Raw genomic sequence first — 6,000 nt, forward strand, 5'->3', positions numbered from 1 at the left:
GTCGCAATGAAAAATGCCTTTGTTTTAATGATTGCCACTCCAGTTCACGTATCATGTCTGTGACACTATCTCACCTATTTCACGATAATACAAAACGAGCTGCCCTTCTTTGTACTTTTTCGATGTCATCCGTCAGCCCCACCTGATGCGGATCCCACACCGCAGAGCAATACTCCAGAATAGGGCGGACAAGCGTGGTGAAAACACCTTCTAAGTGTTCTGCCAATGAATCGCAGTCTTCGGTTTGCTCTACCCACAACATTATCTATGTGATCGTTCCAATTTACGTTATTTGTAATTGTAATTGTTGTGGCGTAACAAGACAGCTACGCCACACTGAAGTAGCCGAAAGGCACGCGTAATCTCACTTAGACGAGAGAGAGGTCTGAAACAGGATACTTCATAAATGCGATAAAGAAAAGTAGGTAGCTGCTGGAATACTTAACTTTTAATCCTTGTTGTATACATCGTTCTTGATGAGACATTTCATACGATAACTATCAAACTATGTAAGGCTAATGGCGCCTTGTTAGGTCGTAGCCATGGACTTAGCTGAAGGCTATTCTAACTGTCTCTCGGCAAATGAGAGAAAGGCTTCGTCAGTGTCGTCGCTAGCAAAGTCGTCGTACAACTGGGGCGAGTGCTATTCCGTATCTCGAGACCTGCCTTGTGGTGGCGCTCGGTCTGCGATCATACCGTGGCGACACGCGGGTCCGACATGTACTAAATGGACCGCGGCCGATTTAAAGCTACCACCTAGCAAGTGTGGTGTCTGGCGGTGACACCACAGTAATCCCTAAGTATTTAGTTGAATTTACAGCCTTCAGATTTATGTGACTTAACGCGTAATCGAAATTTAGCTGATTTCTTTTAGTACTCATGTGAATAACTTCACACTTTTCCTTATTTGGTGTCAATTGCCACTTTTCGCGCCATACAGATATGTTATCTAAATCATTTTTGAAGTCATTTTGATCATCTGATGGCTTTACAAGACGGTAAATGACGGCATCATCTGCAAACAATCTAAGGCGGCTACTCAGATTGTCTCCTACGTCGTTAATATAGGTCAGGAACAATAGAGGGCCTGTAACACTTGCTTGGGGAACGCCGGATATTAGTTCTGTTTTACTCGATGACTTTCCGTCTATTACTACGAACTGTGACCTTTCTGACAGGAAATCATGAATCCAGTCGCAAAACTGAGGCGATATTCCATGCAGTTTGCTTAAAAGACGCTTGTGAGGACCGGTGTCGAAAGCCTTCAGGAAATCTAAAAATGTGGAATCAATTTGACATCCCCTGTCGATAGCACTTATTACTTCATGAGTATAAAGAGCTAGTTGTGTTTCACAGCCGGCTGGAGTGGCCGTGCGGTTCTAGGCGCTACAGTCTGGAACCGAGCGACCGCTACGGTCGCAGGTTCGAATCCTGCCTCGGGCATGGATGTGTGTGATGTCCTTAGGTTAGTTAGGTTTAATTAGTTTTAAGTTCTAGGCGACTGATGACGTCAGAAGTTAAGTCGCATAGTGGTCAGAGCCATTTGAACCATTTTTTTTGTGTTTCACAAGAACGATATTTTCTGAAACCGTGCTAAGTGTCGATAAATAGTTTTCTTCGAGGTACTTCATAATATTCGAACACAGTATATGTTCCAAAACCCTACGGCAAATCGACGTTAGTGATATAGGCCTGTAATCCAGCGGATTACTCCTACTTCCCTTTTTGGGTATTGGTGTGACTTGAGCAGTTTTCCAATTTTTAGGTACGGATCTTTCTGTGAGCGAATAGTTGTATATAATTGTTAAGTATGGACGTATTTTATCAGCATACTCTGAGAGGAACCTGACTGGTATACAATCTGGACCGGAGGCCTTGCATTTATTGATTTAAGCTGCTTCCTTACTCCGAGGATATCTACTTCTATGTTTCTCATCTTTGCAGTTGTTCTTGATTGGAATTCAGGAATATTTACCTGGTCTCCTTTGGTGAAGGAGTTTCGGAAAACCATGTTTAATAACTCTGCTTTAGTTCAGACGCATTCAAGCTCTCGGCAGCACATGACAAAGTTAAGACCTTTCGTAGGTGATTTTTCATTGCCATACTGATTTCCTGTGCGCCATCCACGGAGCAGAGCATTCGTGAAGTACAGCGGACAAAGCGATTAGTGAGACGTACAAGCTCGTTGTGGGGCCCGTATTTCTCGTGGGCCCCGCCTACCAGTGGACTGACGTCTGCCACCTGCCGTTACTTCAGCTGTGCCTTCATGGCCACTCCACTTCTGCATCTACCTCTACGTCTACAGTCCCTAACCCACCTTACGGTATATGGTGGAGAGTACTTTCTCCAGCAGTGTCACTGCCTCCTTTTCCTGCTGCACTCGTGTGTGGTTCTTGAGAATAATGATTGCTGGGAAGCTTCCGTGTGGGCCCGAATCTCTCTAATTTTATCTTCAGGATCTTTTCGCGAGGTATACGTACGAGGAAACAACATGTTGATGGACTCCTATCGGAATGTAAGCTCTCTGTACTGTAGCAGTAAACCACATCGTTATGCAGCGTGTGCCACTAGAGTTGGCTTAGCATCTCCGTGACGCTTTCGTGCTTACTAAATGAACCTGTAACCAGACGTGCTGCTCTTCTTTGGTCCAATTACATGTATCAGTCCTGTCTGGTAGGAATCCCATACTGACGACCTGTATTCAAATATTCGTCGAACGAGGTTTTTGTAAGCTGCATTTCCTGACGATTCTGTCTCTCGGACATCTGCCTTATCCGCTATTAATTTTATGCAGCCGTTTCACTTCAGGTAACTCTGTACCCATACTCCTTGATATTTTATGGAAGTAACTGCTTCCAGAGATAGTTCTGCAGGTCTATAATCATATAATCTGCAGTTTTATAATCGGGGCTTGGAAGCCACATGCAGCTGTTAGGAAGAGGACCATCTCAAAGCATACAGAATACTAGTCCTCTGAATTTCTCGCACTGGTGTACACACAACGCTTTTGGCTGCAGAGGCGCAAAACAGCCTACCTGGGTCTACCTATTAAACGTTTCTGGGTACGGCAGAGTCAGGGGTGCAGGAGAAATTTTTGACACTGGTACTGAGTGCGACTTTGGACTGGCACTGGTCTCGCCTGTGGTGAAGTCTTAGCTGCACTCAGTCATCTCGGACAACTCACTGTCTAGAGGACAATCTTATTGGTATCAGGTCTGCCGTCTCGGCGTTTGCTCTCCTTGCGTAAGTGAGTCAAATTGGTCCGACCGGCCAGTAGGAGTGTCACATGCTGGAATCTGCAGAGATTCCCGGGCTCCGTTAGACAGTAGTTGCGATCTGTCTGACGGATTGCCTGGCTCCGACTCTGCATATTTCGTGTCTTCCCGTGGCTACTGTACCAACGCTTGCGCCACGACCGTCTCCCGAGACAGCGCCATACATCGGGAAAGGGGTACAGTACTGCCGCTGCGTCTTGTTATGGGAAACAGAACCACAGTCTAGCCACTTGTTCTCAGCTGCACCAACGTAGTGCGACATGTGTGTAGAATAAATCCGTCAAAGTGTATCCAGCGTTAGATAATTTCGGATTGCGTTATCCACGATTTCAGCCTGGGTAAATGCATTAATGTCTCTGCCAACCAAACACCACCCAGTACCGTTCCCATTATTTGTTGCTTCTATTTACGTTGCTAACAGTTCATGATTTATTTGCCATCTCACTTAACTTCTGCTGTCTGTCCTATTTTGCGATGAATAAATTCTTGCCATTCTTATAAAAGATTAATCCAGTGTTTGTATATTAGTCATCCATCACTAATTGAGCACAATAATCACAGGACCACCATTTCATTAATTTTTCTCGGCATTCAATTTTTATTTAAGATTCTGATGAAAGTGGTAACGTCCAATGCAAGTTAGCAATTACAACTACTATCAGAGGGCAGATTTAATTTAGCAGATGGATGCCAAGGTAGAAAAGTGGAAGATTTACAAGCTAAAGCGATTGCTGTCAGGGAGTAAGGCTGCAGTCACCTATAGCTTTTCAAATAGAACTGCGAAGCCAGTGCAGCCTTGCAAGAAAACCACTACACTGTCGTTTAAAAAATACAGAGCAGTTTGAATGTTTATTAGACTATGATGTAAATATTTGAAACAAACCAGACAAGACCATTAGGGAACTTTCGCTGACACCTTTTTCCTATTATATATTATATACATATGTTTATGTATTAAATGTATTAAAATACAAGGGTTGGAACTTTAGTAGCGGCAACTATTTATTTACACCGCGTACAAAATAGATACGTGTCTCAAATTTTAACTGACCTTCAATGTAGTCACCAGCAATGTGTATAACCCGTTGCCAGCGATGTGGAAGTCGTAGGATACTCTTAGCAGTGCCAGTGGTCTTGACAGTTCGAGCGGAGCGGTCTGTTGCCTGACGAATTTTTAGCAGTTCTGAAGCGAATGCCGTGAAGTGTTTCCTTCAGTTTATAAATCGAGTTGAACTCACGAGGGCTTAAGTCAGGGGAGTGCAGTATGCGATATAGCACTTAGCAGCCCAATCAGTCAAACAAATCAGTAACAGCTTGCACTGTACGTACTTGAGCATTATCCTGCAAAATGATGGTCACTTCCTGCAGAAAGTGTAATCACTTCTGTTCTATGCTGTTCATTTTTGATACACAACCTATTACCAGTTTAGATACAGAAGTGATGACACTTTCTGCAGTACCTGACCATCATTTTGCGGGACAATGCTCAAGCACGTACAGTGCAAGCTCTTACTGATTTGTTTAACTGATGGGGTTGCTAGGTGCTATACCACCTACTGTGCTCCCCTGACTTAAGCCCTCGTGAGCTCAACTGGATTTCTAAACTGAAGGAAGCACTTCACGGCATTCGCTTTAGAACTGCTACAAATTCGTCGGGCAATAGACCGCGCCGCTCGAACTGTTAACACAACTGGCACTGCTAAGAGTATCCTACAACTTTCACATCACTGGCAACGTCTTATACACAATGCTGGTGAGTACTCTGAAGGTCAGTAAAACTTTGAAACACGTATCTATTTTGTACGAGCTGTAAATAAATAGTTGCCACTATTAAAGTTCCAACCCTCGTATGTAGCCTATGTCAGTCAAATTATTTATTGTTATATCATTTAAATATATGATGTAAATTGGTGAAGAACTCTTACAATGTTTCCTTTTATTTATATGTATATACATAAACAGGAAACGTAAGAGTTGTCAGCGGATATATAATGTGTGTGTGTGTGTGTGTGTGTGTGTGTGTGTGTGTGCATAATATGTGGCCTATGTCCGTCTGAACGTTCATTAGCGTTTCGTGTAAAAATTTAACTAAACCAGTCAACAACTTTTCGATATTTTCTGCTAACAACGTTTCCTCTTTATACAGGGTGTTCATAAATTCCTGTTGCAGACTTCTAGGATCTGTAGAGGAGAGTGAATAGATAATATTTGGAATAGGAACCCACGTCCGGAAACGTACTGTTTCCGTGCTACAGCCGTTTGGAAATGTGTTTGCTAGGTAGACATACAACACTGAAGGCATGGCGGGGGGAGGGAGGGGGTGCTTTATTCAGGTCGGCTCATGTCTTCTGACGTCTATGCTGCCTCACCGACCAGGTCAGTCATTTGTCAGTGTTAGAGCGTCATGACTGAGTACACGTTTGCGAAATACGCCGCTGTGATCATTCCAACTGGCGAAGCTCACGGTAATGCAAGAGCTGCTCGTGGGCTTTCTCAAGATCTTTCTCCATAACGTCCGAGTCCGTCGCATACCCTTTTGGCAACAACAAACTAAAGCCTTCGACAGAGGGTACCTTCACCGTCAGCAGGTGTGACTGTGGTGCGCCAAGGAGGCTCCGCAAACCCATATTGGAAGAGGCCGCCTACTGTATCACGTTGAAGAGATACCGTTAGAGAATATACGAGCAGTTTCTTTGGCTATGAATTTCTTTGGCTATTAATATGT

Source organism: Schistocerca serialis, chromosome 9 (assembly GCF_023864345.2).
Source record: "Schistocerca serialis cubense isolate TAMUIC-IGC-003099 chromosome 9, iqSchSeri2.2, whole genome shotgun sequence".
Taxonomy (NCBI): Eukaryota; Metazoa; Arthropoda; class Insecta; order Orthoptera; family Acrididae; genus Schistocerca; species Schistocerca serialis.